Source organism: Ascaphus truei, chromosome 14, assembly GCF_040206685.1.
Source record: "Ascaphus truei isolate aAscTru1 chromosome 14, aAscTru1.hap1, whole genome shotgun sequence".
NCBI classification, from domain to species: Eukaryota; Metazoa; Chordata; class Amphibia; order Anura; family Ascaphidae; genus Ascaphus; species Ascaphus truei.
In genome coordinates this window covers 20,965,229-20,988,752 of record NC_134496.1, presented here as the reverse complement: position 1 = coordinate 20,988,752, position 23,524 = coordinate 20,965,229, and the positions used below count along the sequence as shown (strand labels likewise).

The window sequence follows — 23,524 nt, the reverse complement described above, 5'->3', positions numbered from 1 at the left end:
TGCCCAATGTATTTGTTTTTTCAAGAAATGCAGCCGTTCCTTCCCTTTAAGCTTTAAGGCCATGTAATTATCTAAGAAATACAGTTTATGTATATATCTGTGTGTACCTACTACAAATTAAATGGGTGGAATTTAGTGCAGACCCATCCAGCTGATTTTCTCTGATGTCACTCTTCTATTGACATTTTCTTAATGTAAAATGTGCATATTTTGCTCAATGACAGATTGTAAATAGAGTGAAATGATGTCATCAATGAAGTCATCAATTATGTTATGCAGAGTAAAGGGGTGGGGCGGGAAGAGTTATTGCTCCCATGCCAGGGCCCATAATAACTGAATTTCCTGGCTTTTTAAAATGTGAAATCTCACCTCTAAAGCCTCGCGTATAGTGCCCGCGACGGCGACGCATGACTTCACCCGTCGCCATCGCCACCCGCGAAAGTTGAATTTCGCTTTGCAGCGACATCACTAGCGACCTATCCATTGATTGATTTAGAGGCTGTCACATGTGGCGACAGCCTCTGAAAAATCAAATTTGACCGACTACCAAATTTTTGGTCGCGACGTCGCTCCCGTCGCATCGCGCTTACTATAAGCACTTGCGATGGCGATAATGCATTTCTTTTGGAGCGACGTCGCTTCGCCATCGCCAGGCGCTATAAGCGCATCCTAAGATTCTTTCCTCCACCTCATTGCAGTAAATGTCCGTTCTTTTTTTTTTTTTTTACATAACTGACGCATATTCATTGCTCCCACCCCTACACATACACAGATATGTACTTGCACCATATGATCCCCATGCAGACACACCCTCCTCCCCACGCAGAGCGTCTCCCTCCACCCCTTGAAGAACGTCTCTCCCCCCCACAGATGTCCTTCCCGTCTCCCCCCGCAGGGCGTCTCTCTCCCTCTACCCCACTGAAGAACGTCTTCCCCCCACAGAGCATCTCTCCCTCCTCCCCATGCAATGTCTCACCCTCCCCTGACCGCATAGCATCTCACCATCTTCCCCAAGTTGTCTCCCCCTCCTCCCCATGTAGTCTCACCGTCCTCCCCACACAGCGTCTCTCCCTTCTTCCCTCTGCAGAACGTCACCCCCCCACAAAGCGTCGTTCCCTCCTTCTCCCCATGCAGTGACTCCCCCTCCTCCTCTCCCAGAGCATTTCCTCCTCCTCTCCCCCCGCAGATCATCTCTCTCCTTCCCCCCTCTCCCTCTTCCCTCCGGCAGAACGTCTCTCCCCGCCCGCAGAGCGTCTGTCCCTCCTCCTCATGCAGTGACTCCGCCTCTTCCCCTGCAGATCGTCTCTCCCGCCTTCCCCCCGCAGAGCCTCTCCCTCTTCCCCCTCCCAGCAGAGCTTCTCTCCCTCCTCACCCACCTGCAAACCGTCTCTCCCTCCTCCCCCCCCGCAAAACATCTCTCCCTCCTCCCCATGCAGTCTCACCCTGCTCCCCCCCTTCCCGCAGAGCATTTCTCCCGCTTCCTTCCTGCAGGCTGTCTCTCCCTTCCCCTCATGCAGAGCGTCTTGCACACTATTATATTATCTCATAGCTATTATATTCGTGTATTTAATATGACTTTTGCCCAATTGCTCTCTTAACGGGTGACACTACTTCAATGGATGATATGACTGGGGTTTTTTGTTTGCCTTCCTCTGGATCAATAAGTCAGTATAGATATAGGATAAAGTATCTGTTGTCTAAATTTAGCATACAGTAGGTTGAACTTGATGGACACGTCTTTTTTCAACCTCATCTACTATGTAACTGTAACTATGTATCAATTGAAATGTAATTAACTATTCCCTTCCAGCACCATGTAATGAAAGTGAATTAAAGAAAACAACATCATTGTGAATATATATTCTTTTATTTCATGTATAAGTTATATTATTGTTATACATAAATGTAACAATTGTAAATTGTAAAAAAAAACAAGTAATGATTCAAACCTCAGGTTGTCTTAACATTTGTTAACAGTGGCTTGTCTTCCATCATAAAATTATGGACGCCAGGTGTCCAGTATTAATATTAAACCGGACGGTCCTGTATTTGGACACTCTGTCCAGTAAAAAATGCGAAGTAATACTGGACATGTATGTGTATACCGGAATTACCTCTCTGGACATGTATGTGTATACCGGAATTATCTCTCTGGGCGTGTATGTGTATACCAGTATTACCTCTCTGGACATGTATGTGTATACCGGAATTACCTCTCTGGACAGGTATGTGTATACCGGAATTATCTCTCTGGGCGTGTATGTGTATACCGGTATTACCTCTCTGGACATGTATGTGTATATCGGGAATTGCCTCTCTGGACATGTATGTGTATACCGGGAATTGCCTCTCTGGACATGTATGTGTATACCGGGATTTACCTCTCTGGACATGTATGTGTATACCGGGAATTGCCTCTCTGGACATGTATGTGTATACCGGGAATTGCCTCTCTGGACATGTATGTGTATACCAGGATTTACCTCTCTGGACATGTATGTGTATACTGGGATTTACCTCTCTGGACATGTATGTGTATACCGGGAATTGCCTGGACATAGTGACCTGACCGGCTTGGGAGGCTGCGGGATTTCCCCGAGCAGGGAGAGAACAGGGCTGCTGCTAGGGGGTTGGGCAGCTTCCTCCATCCTGAATGGCTGCTGCAGAGTAATGCAGCCAATCAGGAGGAGGTGTCAGCAGCTTGAGGGTGGGGCCAAGAAGAGGAGGAAACAGCATGGAGCAGAGAGCGGTCTGTGTGTCTGGCTCGAGCTCGTGTGTGTGTGTCTCGAGAGCGTTGCACCTTTCACCATTGTGTCCAGTATTTTTGGAGAAGGCACCTGACACCCCTAATCCTGACCCGCCCTGGTTCAAATCTGATTTTGATGATCTGCTAAATAGGAAAAAATAATAAATACCTGAATTAGTAGGGTGGGTTAAACCAAGACAAAGGATGTTGAACTAATAATGATGGGTGGGGAGCTGTCACTAGGTGTCAGCTCTCATACTAATACAAACAGAAATGGCTGATCATAGGTTCCTGTAACTTCCATTTTGCATGTTGGGTAAGATTGCCACCTAGTGACTAGAAATATTTCTAGTCTAGTTCTAGTAAATAGCACAGGCCTGGTATCGGAAAGGAACATTTGATGTTGGCCGTCTTGCCGGAACCAATTCCCCGCCGGCATTTGGCTGCAGCGGGAGCCTTCACCGCCGGCCACTTCTACAAGGAGGTAAGTTTTAGGATACGGGGTTAGTTTTAGGGTGTAGGGTTAACGTAAGGGGTTATACAGGTTAGTGTAGGGGGTTACCTTGAGGGGTTTTAGCGGATAGTGTTGCCAGGTGGCTTCTCCAAAAATACAGGACACAATGGTGAATGGTGCGTTGCGCTCAAGACACACACCCATCTCACCTCTTTCTGCTCCATGCTGTTTCCTCCTCTCTTTGGGTCCACCCGCAGGTGTCAGACACCTCCTCCTGATTGGCTGCATTACCCAGCAGCAGCCAATCAGGATGGATGAAGCTGCCCAGCCCCCTAGCAGTAGCCCTGCTCTCTCCCTGCTCTGGGGAAATCCCGCAGCATCCCAAAACGTCAGGTCACTATGTCCAGAGAGGTAATACCGGTATACACATACATGTCCAGAGAGGTAATACCGGTATACACATACATGTCCAGAGAGCTAATACCGGTATATACATACATGTCCAGAGAGGTAATACCGGTATACACATACATGTCCAGAGAGGTAATACCTGTATACACATGTCCAGAGAGGTAATACCGGTATACACATACATGTCCAGAGAGGTAATACCGGTATATATATACATGTCCAGAGAGGTAATACCGGTATACACACACAGAGAGGTAATACCGGTATACACATACACGCCCAGAGAGGTAATACCGGTATATACATACACGCCCAGAGAGGTAATACCGGTATACACATACATGTCCAGAAAGGTAATACCGGTATACACATAAATGTCCGGTAATAACAGTATACACATACACACCCAGAGAGGTAATACCGGTATACACATACACGCCCACAGAGGTAATACCGGTATACACATACACGCCCAGAGAGGTAATACCGGTATATACATACACGCCCAGAGAGGTAATACCGGTATACACATACACTCCCAGAGAGGTAATACCGGTATACACATACACACCCAGAGAGGTAATACCGGTATACACATACACGCCCAGAGAGGTAATACCGGTATACACAGACACACCCAGAGAGGTAATACCGGTATATACATATACGCCTAGAGAGATAATACCGGTATACACATACACGCCCAGAGAGGTAATACCGGTATACACATACACTCCCAGAGAGGTAATACTGGTATACACATACACACCCAGAGAGGTAATACCGGTATACACATACACGCCCAGAGAGGTAATACCGGTATACACAGACACACCCAGAGAGGTAATACCGGTATATACATATACGCCTAGAGAGGTAATACCGGTATACACATACACTCCCAGAGAGGTAATACCGGTATACACATACACTCCCAGAGAGGTAATACCGGTATACACATACACACCCAGAGAGGTAATACCGGTATACACATACACGCCCAGAGAGGTAATACCGGTATACACAGACACACCCAGAGAGGTAATACCGGTATATACATATACGCCTAGAGAGGTAATACCGGTATACACATACACTCCCAGAGAGGTAATACCGGTATACACATACACGCCCAGAGAGGTAATACCGGTATACACATACATGTCCAGAGAGGTAATACCGGTATACACATACACGCCCAGAGAGGTAATACCGGTATACACATACACTCCCAGAGAGGTAATACCGGTATACACATACACTCCCAGAGAGGTAATACCGGTATACACATACACGCCCAGAGAAGTAATACCGGTATACACATACACGTCCAGAGAGGTAATACCGGTATACACATACACTCCCAGAGAGGTAATACCGGTATACACATACACTCCCAGAGAGGTAATACCGGTATACACATACACACCCAGAGAGGTAATACCGGTATACACATACACGCCCAGAGAGGCAATACCGGTATACACAGACACACCCAGAGAGGTAATACCGGTATATACATATACGCCTAGAGAGGTAATACCGGTATACACATACACTCCCAGAGAGGTAATACCGGTATACACATACACGCCCAGAGAGGTAATACCGGTATACACATACATGTCCAGAGAGGTAATACCGGTATACACATACACGCCCAGAGAGGTAATACCGGTATACACATACACTCCCAGAGAGGTAATACCGGTATACACATACACTCCCAGAGAGGTAATACCGGTATACACATACACGCCCAGAGAAGTAATACCGGTATACACATACACGTCCAGAGAGGTAATACCGGTATACACATACACGTCCAGAGAGGTAATACCGGTATACACATACATGTTCAGTATTAACTCCCATTTTCCCATTTTGTACTGGACAGTGTCCAAAGACTGTACAGTCCGGTTCAATACTGGAAATCTGGCAACCCTGATGTAGGGGGTTAACGTTAGGGGTTTTAGTGGTTAGGGTAGGGAATTAACTAGGGAGGAGTTTTAGGGTAAGGGGTAAGGTTTTTAGGGTAGGGGTAGCGTTAGTATTTGGGGTTAAGATTAGAGAGTTTTACGGTAAGGGCTAAGGTTAGTGACTTACCTTAGCAGCGAAGCGTCCGGCAATGGAGTCACTTGCGGCGAAATGCCGGCGGAGATTTGATTGCAGAGAAATGGCCATGACCAAATGTCTGCCTGGTATTCTATCTGATAAACGCCCCTCATCAGAGTCTCCAGTAATATTTGTATATATATTTAAAGAAAAAGGGTGTGTGCTGAGCATGTGCATTTTAAGTGAAACTTCTTTGTCTTTTGTCACTGTTTTGTCACAGAAATTGTATTTGTGATTGTGATGTTTTCAATGAAAAATCAAAACACAATTTCTGTGACAAAACGACAGGGTTTGCAGGGGCTAACATAATGGCGGCTTTAAACGCCCCGCGTCTGGCGGGCCAATAGGAAGGCGTGACGTCATCCCTTTGCGGCGTTTTATTAACGCAGTTCAGCTTCGGAGACCCCCTGATCAATAGGGTTGTCAGGTGGCTTCTCCAAAAATACTGGACACAATGGTGAAAGGTGCGTCAGGTCACTATGTCCAGGGAGGAAAATACTGGACACATACATGTCCAGTATTACAGTACCTCTCATTTTTTACTGGACAGAGTGTCTAAATACAGGACAGTCCGGTTCAATACCGGACACCTGGCAACCCTACTGATCAATCCTATTTTTAAAAAAACGCAACCTGTAGTTCTGCTTTAAAATCCACCCTACACCAAATAAATATCACACGTCTCCGCAACCCTGCCTTTCTCTTAGCATACCATGCTTTCACTGCAGCCAGGGTTTCTGGGTAATGACATGAAAATGAGCACTCAGTGTGTGTCACTTTTCTGACAGTAGCTGGTTTAACTGGTCTGAAAGGATCTCTGTAACACATAATTGGTCTATGGCACTCCTGACCTGACCAGCCTTGTAGCAGTAATTATCAGGACATGTAGGAAGGCTTCTGATGAGAGTGGATAACATCTTATGCTCTTGAATTCCCAAGCAATTGTGTCTTGGTTCTTTCTCCCTTTAAGATCAATGTGATCTCTTTGAAAGTATGGGATGCACAAGTATACTTCATGTTATTTAGTGTAAGGCTGAGTCCATGGTGACTGCAGCAGGGCGGAGGTGCGCTGAGGCTGAGGGAAAGCGGGTGCTTTCCCTGGCCTTAGTTCCCACGCTGTCCGGGGGCGTGTCAGGGCGCGGGCTAGTGACGTCACGGAGCTGGTTCGCCCTCATTGGGCGAACCGCTCACGTGACCAGCCCTGCGCTCCCGTGAGCGCTCAAACTATACTAAACTAAAAAAAAATTAACAGCTACGCCTCCGCACGCCTGCGGACGCCCCTGCTAAAGCCGCTCTCATTGCGGCTGCAGGGGCTCACTGCCAAGCGCCAGCGCGCCTCAGCACGGGTCAGCGCCTAAGCGCTGACCCTGGACTCAGCCTAAGTTCTGCACAAGAAGCGAGCGACAGAGCAAAAACAACAAGCGACAGAGCAAAAACAACAAGCCACTTTTGCTTCCAAAACTGAAATGTCTTTAGACACATTATCTAGTAAGCTGAGATACTCTAATAGAATACAGTATTAATATCCCAGGTATTAGAATAATTGGGCTTTATTGGTGCATGCCCCGTAAAGCAGCAATCCCCCCCTCACCCCCATATTCTTACAGGATTAGAACCGGAAGAACCCCCAGAGCTGTATCACACTATTTTCTGCTGCGGGGCCCCCCAAAAACTTACCGGTGGATTCACTGGTATTACTTCCTGTTTTTTGGGTTTTTTTTAAACTTAAATTTTATTGAAAACAAATCATTTTTACAGACATATAAATAATATTTCATATTTGGGAGTAGAAATAATATAGGGGGTACACATCGGAGGAGGTGGAATATTCATATAGTCACAGGATCTATTATTTCAATATCACAAAAAATATCTGGTCTTTTATACATCTATAGTTAGTCGGAATTATACATTTCTTAGATCTTATCCTATGGAGAAGGCACATTTGGTGATCAGAGCATAACTGTGGAAGGGGTTACCCCTTGAATATCAAATGGAACTATCCAAGGTTGCCATATTTTGGGGAATTTTGCGCATGAATCATTTAAAATACTTGTTCATTTTTCCATTTGGCATACGAACCAGATTCTATTTCTAATTTGGGGAATTTGTGGTACTTCTTGTTGTTTCCACGTTGCTGCTATTTCACACTTTGTCGCGGTTGCAAAATGAGCAATTAGTTTACCTTCTGCTCTGGATATTCCCTTAACTGGTCTATTCAGAAGGAACAAACAAGGGTCTAGTGGTAAATTTCGACTTAAAATCCTCTGCAGACAATTTCATATTTTTTTTCCCAAAGAGATGCTACTTGAAGACAGGGCCACCACATATGTACTAGATTGGCTTGGGCTCCACAGCTTCTAGGGCAAAGTGGGGAGTAACCCGGGATACATTTACTTACTAGGCAATGAGTGCATAATCTAGGGGTGCCTTATGACCCTATCTCTTTGGGTTTTTTGTTTTGTTGTTAACTCTTACCCTTTGCACCTGCCTTTCTAGGGCCCTTTACATAGTCTGATTCATCAGTTTATTTGCTCTTGGAAGCTGACATGAATATCTCGTCCTCATCCAACACCTCTCTTAGATCAGATTCCCATTGTGATATATATTTTAGTTTGTGTGTTGAACCATCTACTGTATATGTCAACTCTTTACTGTACACAGTTGTGAGATGAGACCCCCAGTGTCTGTTTCCATTTAACTTAGTTTCTTTTTTAATTTGTCAGAGGGAGAAATGATTGGTGTTTAGTATAAAATGCCCTTAATTGGAGGTTCCGAAAAAATTCGGAATTAGGTAAAGCTTTTTCTGTCTTGATTTGTTCAAATGTTTGAATGCTCCTTCCTGTACCTAGAACTTTGAATCTTAGTAATCCTGCTTGTTTCCATGTTGTGAAATCTTAATTTTTTTAGACCCGGGGCAAAGTCGGGGTCATAAGAGAGCGTTTAGTTGTTAGGGCAAATTTAAAGTGTTGTGGCTTCCCAGATGTTCAGAGAATTGATGATTGAAGGCTCCTTCATATTATTTACAGCTATTTGTGGAAGCCAGCTTCATTTATTTAATTCCAGTGGGTAGCACACTGAATTTTCTAGAGACACCCATCTTTTTAAAGTTGGGTCTACATGCCATTTGCTTAATTGAGCTGCCCTGTAGTGGGATAACAAACAAGGCACCGCTAAGCCCCCCGCCGTAGTTGGCCTCGTTAGAGTACGTCTGGTAATTCTTGGCTTTTTATAATTCCAGATACATTTTGTAAATAATGATTGAAGGGAGAGTATATCTTTAATCACAATTGGGATTGGGAGAGTTTGGAAAAAATAAAGAATATGTGGGATTAGGTTCATTTTAATACAATGTATTTTACCTATCCAGGATATATTATATCCCGACCAAACCTTAATATCCTCTCTAAAAGTTTTTAATAGCTTAGGATAATTTGCTTGATAGAGAGATATATAATTGTTTGTAATAAATACTCCTAAATATGTAATAGATTTATGCTGCCATTTAAAGTAAAAAATGAATAGCTAATAATTTCACCACATCTTTTGGGAGGTTAATATTTAAACCTTCAGGTTTAGAGTTATTTATTTTAAAACCTGAAATCTTGTTAAAAATTGAAAGAAACCAATTTAGCCGAGTATCCGATTATAAAATAAATACGGACAAGTCCGAGGCGCTCAATATTTCTCTCCCAGACCCTACATGGAAACTCCTACAAACCAATTTCAAATATAAGTGGAATAACTCCCACATTAAATATCTAGGGATAAAAATAGCAAGCTCATCCAGCTCGCTATATCAAGCCAACTACCCCCCCCCCCCTTTTCCGCCAGATCAAGAGAGACTTGGAGACTTGGCATGCCCATCAGATCTCTTGGTTTGGAAGAATTGTGTCCACCAAAATGAATATCCTCCCCCGATTACTTTACTATTTTCAAACCCTCCCAGTCCCCGTCCCGCTAGTAGAACTGCGAAACATGCAGGCCCATATTCTCCGTTTTATATGGAAGCAGCGTAGACCAAGGGTGCCGAGATCGGTGCTGTTGGCTTCAAGGACGAGAGGGGGTCTGGGGGCCCCGGATGTAGTCAGATATTACCAGGCGGCCCAGCTGAGGCAGGCGGTGGTTTGGAATAACCCCCCAACCTCCAATTGCTGGTTGGAGATAGAAACACACGACGCGGCCCCCACCCCCCTCTCGGCCCTACTATGGTCTCGGGCCCACAAAGGAAGGAGGCCCCTGAGATTCAAACTCGGGGCAATGAGGTGCACGTGGTCTACTTGGATTAAAGCTAAAGGGAAATATGGCCTAGCTTCATCCCCCTCACAACTCACCCCCATTTTTGGAAACCCGGACTTCCCACCCGGGTGCTCCCGTACCCAATTTGGTCAATTCCAGGGCCTAAATATCAGAGTGATTGCGGATCTGCTGGAAAGTGATGAGGTCCTCTCCTTCCAAGATCTTAAAAATAAGTTCTCTTCCCCAGACCTCCCCATCTTCAAATACCTTCAGATTAGGCACTTCCTGAGAGCCCAATCCCCTAGCCTTAAATTCCCAGCGCGCACTAGATTCGAGACCCTCTGCCTCAAGGGGGCATATCACAGAGGTTTAATTTCCGAAGTGTATAGAACATTAGAGGCATCTCAACCCCCCCCCCCCCTCACACTCATATATGCAAAAATGGAGCGCTGATCTAAATACCTCAATCGACCTGGAAGACTGGGAGGATATCTGGGAAGCTGCTACCAGAACATCAATTTGCTCAATCACGAAGGAAAATATCTATAAAATTTTATTCCAATGGTACCTAACCCCGAATAGACTTTGCCAGATCTACCCAGGCACCTCAGACGTGTGCTGGCGGGGATGTGGTCAAAGGGGGGACATGCCCCATATTTGTTGGGCATGCCCGGAGATCCAGAGGTTCTGGACCAGGATCCAGAGTCTCCTGATTGAAACTTTGGATCTGGAGGTTCCCCTGGACCCCCTGACGTACGTGCTGGGGAAACCAATTGAAGACCTTCCCGCCCCTATAGCCAGACTTTCCTCGACGATCCTTACGGCCGCCAGATGCTGCATCGCGGCGGCCTGGAAACAAGTAAAGGCCCCTTCCAGGAGAACAGTAATTAAAAGAATAGACGGGGTCATGAACATGGAGAGACTGACAGCCATGTTGAAGCAGCGAATGCCTCAATTCTATAGAACCTGGGAGCCTTGGCCAGGCTCAGGGGCCCCGACACTGGTGCAAGCCCTGGTCCAACTCTGATACCCTCGGGGCCGAGGGCCGGTGTGCCCTATCCGCCACAATCCCTCCCCCCCCCTCCACCCCCCCTCCCCCTCTTTATCCCCATGTCGTTCCTAACTATCCACCCGTCCCTCGTCATCCCCTCTCTTTTCACTACTGAAAGTAGGAAAAAAAAAAGGTTTATTGTGTGTCTCAGAGTACCTCACTGCCATCTGCCTATACGTCACAACGATTTGTTATGTTATGCTGTGAATGTCATATCTATATCCCCATGTATGTACTTTAAAAGACACCAATAAAGGGAAAAAAAGATTAAAAAAAAAAAATTGAAAGTAAGCTCAACAGGTTTGGGAGGGATGTTAGTGGTTTAGTTATGGTTAGAATTATATCGTCTGCGAATAAAGCTAGTTTATGGGTTTGTTTGTTTAGTTGGATACCAAAAATATCTGGACTTTTTGTTATATTACCCACCAGAGGTTCCATACATAAGGCGAACAGCAGGGGGGAGAGTGGGCAGCACTGTCTCGTGCCACTCTTGATTTTGAACCGATCTGAAGAAAATCCCTGACAGATCACTTTGGCCTCAGGGCTAGAATAGAGTGCAGAGATAGCCCTCATAATTCCTCCTCCGAAGCCAAAGGCCTCTAGAGTGGTGTACATATAAAACCAGTCCACTCAGTCGAACGCATTTTCCGCGTCCAACCCCAGAACCATGAGGGGAATGTTTCTCTTATTAGCCAGATCTATCAAATATATTATACATCTGGTATTATCAGCCGCTTGTCTATCTTTTATAAAACCCACCTAATCTGGGTAAACCAACTTGGGTAGAATCGAACCAATCCCATTTGCAATATTTTTTAAATAGATTTTTACATCTTAATTTAGTAAAGAAATTGGTCTGTAGCTTGCACAACTTGTGGGGTCTTTTCCTTGTTTATATATTAAAGTGATTGTCACGTGTGACCAGGACTAATACCAGGGATCAATATCGCCAGATAGAAACACGAGAGTTTATCAAATTAATATATTGGAAAAGTATATCCACAACAGTACAAATACACAGACAACACACATACTTAACTGGGGATACTGGGGATACCCAACAGGCCTAGTTGCAGGGACTTTCTTGCATAGGTTTCCCCTGCTCTGCTTCCTGCACAGTGCCTACAGTGCCTACTTGTCAGACCTGAGACCAGTACTGGAGCTTTTCACCTGCACCTGAACTCAGAACTAGAACTACAGCTAAGTTAAGCTAACTAGAATCTCCCTCCCCACATGTTTATACTCCTAGCCCAGCGGTGCGCAAACTGGGGGGCACGCCCCTAGATTCAGGGCCAGGTGCTGCCTACATGCCCAGGCCCTGATTGGTGGGTAAAACTTAGGGTTGTCAGGTGGCCTGTCCAAAAATACTGGAAAAATGGTGAAAGGTGCGACGCGCGTGAATCGTTGGTGGTGAAGAATGTTATTTATAAATGACCTGACTTACGTCATTTTTTCTAAATTTCTCCAATTTATATTCTGTTTCGTAAAAAAAATGTGGGGAGGAGTCTTGGGAGGGGGTGCCCTTCCGAGGATTTTTTATCATCCTCTCTCACCCCCCCTCCCTTCATCCTCTCTCACCCCCCCTCCCTTCCTCCTCTCTCATCCCCTAACACTTCATCCTCTCCCATCCCCTCCCTTCATCCTCTCTTAGGCCTCGTTCAGGGTGCCAGCTGCAGGACTCGGAGGGAGGGAGGCAGGGCGGCAGTTTGCTGGGCGATCTGTGTTTATCCCCCAGCAGACTTTTCAGCGTTGAGGAGGGGGCGGGGAGGGGGCGGGGTTACACACGGCAGGTTAAGTATTGAGGTTGCAGTCATGAAATCATTCTGCCTAGGTCCCTGTGACGCTGCTGCAGCTCCAAAAAACGAAATTTTCGTTTATTGAAACTGTAGCCAGCTTCAACTCCTGGCTTCGGAGACAGGGCAGTTGCTACCCTGACAACCAGTATTCAAATTGAATACTTTGTTTCTCACGGCAGCACGCACGGCAGCACGCACGGCAGCACGCCCTCCCTCCGAAGCCAGCACCCTGAACGAGGCCTTACCCCCCTCCCTTCATCCTCTCTTACCCCCCCTCCCTTCATCCTCTCTCATCCCCCCTCCCTTCATCCTCTCATCCCCTAACCCTTCATCCTCTCAACCCCCCTCCCTTCATCCTCTCTCACCCCCCCTCCCTTAATCCTCTCTCATCCCACCCTTCATCCTCTCTCATCCCCCCTCCCGTCATCCTTTCTCATCCCCCTCCCTTCATCCTCTCACCCCCCTCCCTTCATCCTCTCTCATCCCCCCTCCCTTCATCCTCTCTCAATCCCCCTCACTGTCATTATCCACCCCACAGAACAGCCAGAGAAAAACAAACAAACACACACACAACAGTACAAGTACAAATACACACACCAGGACAAAACAGAACAAATACACACAGGACACAGGAGACATGACACAGCCTCACCTCTCTCTGCTCCATGCTTTTCCTCTGCTCTTAGGCCCCACCCCCAGGCTCCTGCCACCTCCTGATTGGCTGCTGCTGTGTAATGCAGCCAATCCTGATGGAGGACGCAGCCCAGCCCCCTAGAAGCAGCAGCCCTGCTCCATCCCTTCTCAGGGGGAAATCCCGCGATTGGTTTCTGTCCAGAGACATAATACCGGACACATACATGTACAGAGAGGTAATACCGGACACATACATGTCTCACGCACACATACATGTCCGGTATTACCTCTCATTTTTTACCGGACAGAGTAACCAAATACCGGGCTATCCGGTTCAATACAGGACACCTGGAAACCCTAGACTAGGACTGACTGCAACATAACATTTGCAACATAAACTGTTACAGGAGCAGGTCACAGCCATCTTCTGCAACATTTCTCCTGCAGCACATTAACCGCTGATTCCTGAGGTGCTGGAAAAAAGTAAAATACATACAAATATATATATAACACATAATACAATACCAATGTATTACTGACAGGTAGGGGTAATGGCAGACTTAACCTTTATTAACAGCAGCCAGATTTACCCCTACCTGTCACAGTGATTGATGCCTGGAGCATACTCTGTGGGAAAGAAGTGCCTGAGATTATTATAGAATAAAATTTTTTTTTACAATAGAGGTTTGCGAACCAATCTGGATTTGGGGCTTTTGAGGGTTTTACATTTTTGATTACTTGTGTAGCACTGTTTCCTCCCCTCCCCACCCCCCCCCCCAGTGGGAGATTACACAGCCGATGCTACCTAGAGTGTGGTGCGATACCTGTTAGGCCCAGGACATAGTGCACTCAGCGTCGCTGAGCCGGGCTGAGCCGCGCTGCACAGATGCACAAAGCCCCTGCATCTGTTATCAGCGCGGCTATAGTTTCTCCCTCCGCATGCTTGCTGATGCGTGCGGAGGCTGAGAAACTTCCCCGAGACAGGCAAGTTTGAAATTTGCCGCTCGGGGAAGCGGAGGAGCGGTCACGTGACCGCTCCCATCCAATGGGTCTGCAGCCGGTCCGGCATTGTAACTACCAGACAAGACAGAGGCAGCACAGAGGTGTATGTGTATGTGTGTGTGTGTGTATGTGCATGTGTGTGCATGTGCGTGCGTGTGTGTGTGTGCATGTGTGCGTGTGTGTGTATGTGTGTGTGTGCATGTGTGTGCATGTGTGTGTGTGCATGTGTGCATATGTGTCTATGTGTGTGCGTGCGTGTGAATATATTCATCAAAGTTGCACAATGTTAATAAATAATTTATTCTCACAACATGTCTTTTTTTTTAATTTTTAAAATATTATATGTAACGGTTTTTGTGAACCGGCCTGACCCACCCAATCTCACATTGGCCCCTGTGGTCTAACCAGTCCCCATTACAGTGTGGTAGTGTCTGGTGGTGCACCTGTTGGCAACAGGACTCCTGAGTCTCCCGCATGATGGTGTATGGGGAGGACCCGTCCAGACAGGCAGCTGAGGTAGTGTGCTTGAGTCCTACCTAGTTCCAGTGCAGCGCCTCCACCTCATCAGGGTCCCTTCGGTCACTTGGGGATGGTCCTGGCGAGGAACTCCTCTGTGGTGCTCCTCTCTGTACAATCACTCCACACATGTACACGAGAGGGTTTGTAATTAAGAGCATCTTTATTGCTTGAGGTGGGCTAGCTGCCCCTCGCAGTAGTTTCTCTAGCCACTCATCATCATTCAGTGCTTCCCTTTGAAAGGTGTAATTCTCCTTTAATAGGGATTCCCTATCCCAGCCGGCATGTCTTTACCCTGTGCCAGGTCCCTGGACACAGTCTCCTTACTCAGCTACTATAACATAACTCTACTCCTCTCAGAACTCCTCCTCCACTTAGCAGAACTAACTCAGAACTAACTTTTAGACACAGTGCTGTGCCTTATGTACACTCTGGAAGCTGACACACCTCTGACATCACTAACCATGGAGTCAGAGCCTGTGACCACTCCCATCCATACACAGGGCACCTCACCAGGGTGTGAGGGCAAACCTCCATAATTACTGCTGGCATGCCCACAACTTACCAGGCCTTACTGTCAGCAGGAGAGATGACTGTAGCCATTTTACATGACCGCTACATATATAATATACACACACACACATATATACACACACATAGGTTCCCCAGTGACACACAAACACACAGACCACTTCAAAGTGACACACACACACACTGACAGCTACCAAGTGACACACACACACACACAGTGATACCCGCTTCCCAAGCGCGCTTGCTGTCTCCTCTGCCAGGACAGCATAAAGCTCCTGGTACAGCGAGCGGCAGCAAGCAAGAGCGAGCAGCAGCACCTAAGTGCTTACTATGTCCCAGGCCTTAGGGTCAGGAGAGCTGAGCTGATATGCGGTATTGTGGAGATCAGGACAGGCTTAGATTCTTCCTCTGGTTCTTCTCATGGTGCTTAGCGCCTCCAGCAGTAGTGGGCTCCAGGATGTTCGAAGGTCAGCCCCCCACTATTGCACTCTTTCCCCCTCAGCCCAAGGACCGATACTCAGACTGAGGTATATTAGAACAGGATCTTTATCGGCTGGCACTCACTGCAGTTCTATCTCACAGCGGTGCATGGTCTCAGAGGTTCCGTTCCTCTGGATGGTGCTTTACCCTGATAGTATAGGGCCTTAGGCTGAATCTGATGTTCCCCCAGCTCAGAAGCTGGGGCCAAGCATGCTCATCCTGCCATAGGAGAGACTCACAGCTCTCTGCTTCTTCTCTCTTCAAGAGCTCAAGCAGGACTCTGACTAACTTGGTCACGCCCTCCTAGGAGACTCAAGAAGGCCCGGGCTCATGGTCTATATACCTATCCATGATAGGCTTACACAGGCCACGAGTCACCACCTTACTTCTATCACTCATAAGAGGGACATAAGAGTCGTCAAGAGCCCATAGATTTAACTTGTTACTGCCTGCAGCTAACAGGACTTGCATAACAGGGATAACAGGGGAAAGAAAGGTATAATAGGACATACCCTGTTACACTTGTAATAGTTCTTCTATCGTGATTTATTTCCCCAAAGCTTCTCCTTCTCCACTTAGTTTGGGGAGATCCGTGTCTGCTAGGAAGTTGCTCAATCCCTCACTAGTTTTGTTATTTTGTTGAATTTTTTCCCCCATTATAAAGATCTTCGTAATAATTTTGAAATTCGTGTGCTATAGGCTTAGGGTTTGAAGTCATAACACCCGATCCTAATCTGATAGCCTGGATATTACAGGGTGGTTGTCTATTTTTCAACTTAACAGCAAATAATGTATATGGTTTATTGGATTTTCCATAGAACTTTCTTTTTGACCACCTCAGGGAACTTCCTGCCTGGGAAGTCAGGAGCAGATTCCGTTCCGACCCGGCATCTTTCAGCTTTTAAGTGTGGATTCGAGGCCATCTCTTTTGTGTAAAATAGTTAATTCAGATATTTTTGTTTGTAATTTGAGTATGCTTTCATTTTTCTCTTTCTTCCTACCTGCTGATATGCTTATCAGGGACCCTCTCAGAGTACAGGAGTGTAATGTGTGGTGCTCTCTCCTATTGCACCCTCTCAGAGTAGCCTTATGGGCCTCCCATAGGATAGTCCGGGAAGTTACACTATCTCTTTTTTCCCCTGAAAAAATGTCATAATTCATCCCTGATTCTCACAGATTTCTGGTATTTTTTTAGTATAGGTTCATTTAGTTTCCAATGGGCTCCTGGGTGGTTTATATTTAGCTGGGAAGATCTCATTTCAATTGGTGCATGATCTGACCATGTTATATCATGGATTTTGGTGTGGTGTGGGAGATTTGTATCAAAGTCTGTTCTATACGAAGATATCATCAATTCTGCTATAGTTTTGGTGAGGGTGGGCAAAGGAATGTATATTCCCTATCTTGTGGGTGTAGTTCTCTCATATATATCAAGTACAGGCAGTCCTCGGTTATCCATCGTAATCCGTTCTGGAAGTAGCGTTGGATAGTGAAACCGTTGTAAAGTTAGTCCCATGTTAATCAGTGGCAGTGAGCGTTGGATAACGCATTCAGGCGTCGAAAAACGGCCCTTAGGGTTGCATGGTAAAGCGTTGGATATGCCATTCATTGTAAAGTGGAATGTTGGATAACAAGGACTACCTGTAATTGGTCAGCTTTTAACCCCCAGAGATAGAGTCTTTGCGTCCTCATTTTTATAGTTTTTTGGATTATTGGATCTATCTATGTTTGGGTTAAGCGCTAGATTGAAATCACCTGCTAGTATCGTATATCCTTGTGTCATACTTCCTAGCATGTGGAAGAAAGATGTGAACATTGTTGAGCTGGACTCATTTGGAGCATATAAAATTCGCTATTGTGAGTCCTTGACTTTGAAGTGAGCCTACTAATATTAAAAACCTTCCATCTCTGTCCTTTTTGGTTTGCTCAACTATAAAAGAGATTTGATTATGTATTAGAATGGCTACTCTTTTTTTTTTTTCTTTTTTTTTTTACTTTGGCCGAGGATAGAAAGAATTGTCGATAATACCTGTCAAAATATTTGGGGAAATTTGAATGGCTGAAATGTGTTTCTTGTAGTAGAATAATGTCTGCTCTCTTTCTAATAATCAGACAAAGCCACTCTTCCTTTTACAGGGGCTGTTAAACCCCTTTTACATTGTGGGATATTGCTGACACAGACACTGTGATAGAGATTGTATATTAACCTTTGAAGAAATTATTCTATTTGGAGAGCATCGATTGCTGACTAAAGGTAAAAACCAAATAAATCTGCTTTTTCTAGGTGTAGGGAGGGAAGGGGAGGGCCAAAATATTTGGGGGGGGGGGGGGGGTTGACAAGGGAAAAAAATTGGGAAAAAATAAAACTCCAAGGGATCTTGTAGACAACACAGGTTATCCCGTGTCTGCCTGTGTGAGGAATCATGCCAGTAGCCCGGGGACCCGTCACCACGCTGGCTCCAGCCTCCGGCCTAATTAACACGTTTTTAACAAGAAAAAAAACATTTAACGTTTAACAATCTTAATCTACTTAAGTTTTAAGTAAAATGTTCAGATTTTTAACACATAACTCAGAGGTAGACGACTCAATATCTATAACCAACTTTAACAATAATTTAACATGAGTCACTGATTATATATTTAATATTATTATAACACTCCCACCCAAACTGCAGCTCATTAAACCCTGAAGCACCAGATGGATTAAAATACATAATATCTCATGACATTATCAGGACACCGGGGAAACAGCGTCCTCCGCCACCGGCTTCGCCAGTCGTTTCATGTAGTTTGACCTCATTAAATTATTCCAAAGTCGCAGGCCGACATTGCAAGGAGGGTCCTCCGCTTGAGTCTGCCACTTAGGCCCCATCTCCGTCCAATAGGGGACCCCGCAACGGGATTCCAACAGGTAGCGCCCGTCCCCATCACGGCCAAACACGAGAGGGCAAGTTCTACCGCGACAAGAGTAGCTTGGGCTAAGGGAGACAGATTGTCCCGGTTCCTTAAAATTTTTACTTCATCTGTTCGACCAGTTCCCTCATTGTAAAGGTACAACCATTTTTAATAACCATAAGTCTAAATGGAAAGGTCCAGCGGCATCGCACTCCTTTTTCCCTCAGTATGGATGTGACTGGCTGTAGATTTCTGCTTCTAGCCAGTGTGACTGGGGAGATATTCTGGAAAACTTGTATTTTTATGTTTTTTAAAAGTGTTGTTAATAGAGTTTCTTGCAGTTTGATATAGAGCTTCCTTTACTTCAAAATAATGAAATCGGATGATTATATCCCTGGGATTTTCTTCTGGAGGAGGTTTGGAGCACAAAGCTCTATGACACTAGTCTAGTTCTAGAGATGCCTTTGGAAGCACCAGGAAGCCTGGCCCTCAGCCATTTTGAGATAAATTCTTCCAGGTCTGTAATGGCTTCTAGGATTCCTCTCAGTCTTAAATGGTTCCTTCTGTCTCTATTTTTAGCGTCCTCCTGACGGTCAGAGACCTCTGAGAGTTGAGATTGGAGGCGAGTACAGGCATACCCCGGTTTAAGGATACTCACTTTAAGTACACTCGCGAGTAAGGACATATCGCCCAATAGGCAAACGGCAGCTCACGCATGCGCCTGTCAGCACGTCCTGAACAGCTATACCGGCTCCTTACCTGTACCGAAGCTGTGCGCAAGCGGGGAGACTATAGAGCCTGTTACACAAGCGTTATTTACATCCGTTATGCTCGTATATACCAATTGCAGAACAGTACATGCATCGATAAGTGGGGAAAAGGTAGTGCTTCACTTTAAGTACTTTTTCACTTTACATACATGCTCCGGTCCCATTACGTACGTTAATGCGGGGTATGCCTGTGTTACATACATGCTCCGGTCCCATTGCGTACGTTAATGCGGGGTATGCCTGTGTTACATACATGCTCCGGTCCCATTGCGTACGTTAATGCGGGGTATGCCTGTGTTACATACATGCTCCGGTCCCATTGCGTACGTTAATGCGGGGTATGCCTGTGTTACATACATGCTCCGGTCCCATTGCGTACGTTAATGCGGGGTATGCCTGTGTTACATACATGCTCCGGTCCCATTACGTTCGTTAATGCGGGGTATGCCTGTGTTACATACATGCTCCGGTCCCATTGCGTACGTTAATGCGGGGTATGCCTGTGTTACATACATGCTCCGGTCCCATTGCGTACGTTAATGCGGGGTATGCCTGTATTACATACATGCTCCGGTCCCATTGCGTACGTTAATGCGGGGTATGCCTGTAGTTACCTTTCCCGTTTTATTCATTGCCTTTATTGTTTCATCTAGTTTTTTTTTCTAGATCGGCGGTTCTATCACCTATAGTTGTCATTTCTTTTCTTATGTCTTTTAGTTCAGTGTAAGTAAGGTTTTTAAGTTGCTGAACTGGTCCTTAATATCTTTTTTTGTCGCTTGTTGACTCGGTTCATCCCTTTCTGATTCGTGCTCCAGCTCCGCTCCCTTGCTGGCGTTAGGTTCCAAGCCCCGCGGGGTCCGTGCATTCTCTTTCTGTTTGAAATAGAGTGCTAGATCGGCAAAAACTTTTTTTTTTTGGAGGCATCTTGATGCTTTAATAGCTCTTTAGCTTGTGTTTTTAAGAATAAAATGTTGTTTCTTTCTTGATTTAGGCTTATATAAGCGTTGGAGTCTGACGGAGCCTAAGCACTAAGCAGCCATTCCCTCTGCCACCATGGTTTTTAAAGGGGATTTCAAAGGCTGTCAATGGCTGTCAGTACAGCAGAAGAGGACCAAAGATGACAAGTTCTGTGGGGAAGATCATGTGACCAGGCAGTCACTAGATACAATTGCTGCACTGCTAGAGTACAGAATTCATTTATTACAAAAAAAACACATGAAGGATATTGCCAGGTCTGCAGCTTTAATTATAACCGGAGAAATGTCCTGATTTAATGCATTTGTTTAAAAAAAAACCTTTTCATACATCCGACACAATTAATGATAGCCTTGTATCTCGTATTTGTTTTAAACAGAATTGAATTTCATATTACATTGTGGTTAAGATTGCAGTAAAGTAACAAAGGAGGGAGAGGGAGGAGGGGGTATGATACCTTTTATTGGACCAACAAGTAGTTGATACATTACAAGCTTTCGAACTTCTCATGGTCCTTCATCAGGTCCTTGATGGTCCAATAAAAGGTGTCATACTACCTGCTCCCTCCTTTGTTATTTTACTGCACGGAAGAAAGGACCAACATGGGAACCCACCGGTCTTTGCCTTAGTTTAGATCAGCGGTGCACAAAGTGGGTGGCGCACCCCCCAGGGGTTCGCGAGACTCGCTGCGGGGGGTTCGGGGTTTACAGAGGCCCCCGCATGCTTCCCGAATACATTTAATTGAACGCCAAGGGGACCTGCAGGGCCTCTGTAAACTTCTACTTTCCTTGTTTCAGACGCTCCTGGTCAGACGTCGCCATGGCAACGCGGTGGCAAATTACGCCGTGGGGTCATGTGACGTCGCGTTGCCGTGGCAACGTGACATAATGACGCCAGGACGTCTGAAGCAAGGTAAGCAGGGGGGGCGCGAGGAGAGGGGGACAGACGGCAGGGGGGCACAGGGAAAAAAGATTGCGCTCCCCTGGTTTAGATTGACAGAATACAGAATTTAAAATTAATCTGATCTCAGACGCGCTATTAGAGAGGGTTGGGGTTCTTTACAATGTATCTGATCCCAGACGCGCTATTAGAGAGAGTTGGGGTTCCTTACAATGCATCTGATCTCAGACACGCTATTAGAGAGGGTTGGGGTTCCTTACAATGCATCTGATCCCAGATGCGCTATTAGACAGGGTTGGGGTTCCTTACAATGCATCTGATCTCAGACGCACTATTAGAGAGGGTTGGGTTCCTTATAATAAATCTGATCTCAGACACGCTATTAGAGAGGGTTGGGGTTCCTTACAATGCATCTGATCTCAGAAGCGCTATTAGAGAGGGTCTGGGTTCCTTACAATGCATCTGATCTCAGACGCACTATTAGAGAGGGTTGGGGTTCCTTACAATGCATCTGATCTCAGACGCGCTATTAGAGAGGGTTGGGGTTCCTTACAATGCATCTGATCTCAGACGTGCAATTAGAGAGGGTTGGGGTTCCTTATAATAAATCTGATCTCAGACGCGCTATTAGAGAGGGTCGGGGTTCCTTACAATGCATCTGATCTCAGACGCGCTATTAGAGAGGGTCGGGGTTCCTTACAATGCATCTGATCTCAGACGCGCTATTAGAGAGGGTTGGGGTTCCTTACAATGCATCAGATCCCAGACGCGCTGTTAGAGGGAGTTGGGGCGCCTTACGCTGCATCTGATCTCAGACACGCTATTAGAGAGGATTGAGGTTCCTTACAATGCATCTGATCTCAGACGCGCAATTAAAGAGGGTCGGGGTTTCAGTGAGAACTTTTCAGATCCCACTGTCTGTATAGGGAACATTCCCTTATATGCTGTGTTTATGTAATTAGCACTTTACTAGATTTGATTTGTGTCCCTCATGCCCTTTTCATTTTCAGTGTTTATGGGGTTTGTGTTGCTAGTTTGTGAGGTTTTCTGTTGGTCCCCGCTTGGTCTTAATATGTCTTTTTAAAAAAAATCTATTTCTCTGTTTTGATTTGTTCTATAATAAACTTTTTTGTATCTTCATGATTTATGTGGGCTTTCTTTCTTCCTGTATATATTATATATATATATATATATATATATATATATATATACAAATATAACTGTATGCTCATCTGCATGTCTTAGGCAGGTCTGCAACCCCGCCTTTCCCCATTATCACCCAGCACACAGCACTTCCACTGCAGCAAGGGATTCTGGGAAATTACATGCAAATGAGCACACATTGTCACTTTTTGCCTCAATAACCATTTTTAACATGGTTCCCTACAGGCTTAAGCTTGCTGCATGGTCACAGCTTTGAGCACAGCCAGGGTTAAGGTGCATACCCAGAAAACCACCCACAGACAGCTGTTTCGACCTTGATGGGTCTCATCAGTGTGGGGTTGATTTTACTGGGAATGCAAGAGAGGCTATGGGATAGGCTAAACATATATATATATATAAACACATTTTTAAATACTTAAAATTAATATTTATTGGGCAGGGAATTGTTACTAATTGTACCATGAACCCAATAACTGGATACATTTTACAGTTTCTAATACTGGTTTCTTTAGGTTTCCATTTGAACTGAGTGTGTGTAACAGGGTAACAAGATCTACTGCTTGTTTCATAAGAGTAGGCTTGTTTTTGTGTAAAAGGAGCCCGTTATCCAGGTGCCGCATACATGTGGTTTTTTTCCGCTCTTACATAACCTATTACAGCCTACATTGCTCTGGGGACGGTATAAGGCTGCGGCCCCGGTGTCGGCGCTGCACGCGAGCCTGCCAGGCTGGCGGCCCGTGCAGCTGAGATCCCCGGTCTGCACTGAGCTGCGGGGAGAAAGACGGGGTGGACGTGACAGGGGCGCCACCATGACGTCACCCGGCAGGTTCGCCCTCATTGGCTGAA

At 45.7% G+C, this 23,524-nt stretch overlaps 1 long non-coding RNA gene across 1 annotated transcript; it reads left to right on the top strand.

The window, feature by feature from the left end:
• The first annotated feature begins 3,121 nt into the window (after positions 1-3,121).
• LOC142465786 (uncharacterized) lies at positions 3,122-22,610 on the top strand. The gene is made up of 3 exons (XR_012787975.1): positions 3,122-3,230; positions 18,111-18,228; positions 20,631-22,610. It is a non-coding gene; the product is annotated as an uncharacterized LOC142465786 (long non-coding RNA).
• The last annotated feature ends 914 nt before the right edge of the window (positions 22,611-23,524 follow it).